The sequence below is a fragment of the Dromaius novaehollandiae genome, chromosome 17 (assembly GCF_036370855.1).
Source record: "Dromaius novaehollandiae isolate bDroNov1 chromosome 17, bDroNov1.hap1, whole genome shotgun sequence".
Taxonomy (NCBI): domain Eukaryota; kingdom Metazoa; phylum Chordata; class Aves; order Casuariiformes; family Dromaiidae; genus Dromaius; species Dromaius novaehollandiae.
Window position 1 is genome coordinate 4,420,531 of NC_088114.1, and position 597 is coordinate 4,421,127.

The following is a 597-nucleotide window of genomic DNA, read 5'->3' on the forward strand; positions in this document are numbered from 1 at the left end:
TTTCCCGCTACTCATGCTCTAGTCTACATCTCTCAGTGGTACTTGCATCCCTTGTTTTGAGATCTGTTTGGTTCCTAGTGTAAATTAAGTATTCTGTTGATATCTAGCTGCTTGCAGCAGTGAGGGACCTTTCCTCTACCTAAGGACTACCGTGGTGTAGGGAATTCAGTGCTGTCCCTTTCTGGTTCGTTGGTGGGGTTTTTTTCCCTGGAAAAACCGTTTGAGCCTAAAGGGAAGACACAGCAGTGTCATGCTGCTGCTTTCTGCTGTTTAAGGCTTTCTTTGTGTGGTAAAAGCCTACAGGAAGATGAAGGTGTCTTTTCCACTGTGGGGACTGAGCTGTGTAATTCAGGCTCCTCTTAAATGGTTAGATACAACAACAGAAGTGACTCGTGCATCTTCTTTCAGACACTTTTTTCTTTTTTGCTTTTTATATGAAATTCTTCTATCCTAAACATTGCCCAGTTTGAGGCCCTATTTCCATGAAGAGCTTTTTTTCTGCAAGGGAGAAGACAGACCCCTAAACTGCATCCCCAACAGCAGACAGCACTTGGAGGCCTTCCGCAAAGGACACAAAGGACGCAAGTCTTTCAGAAA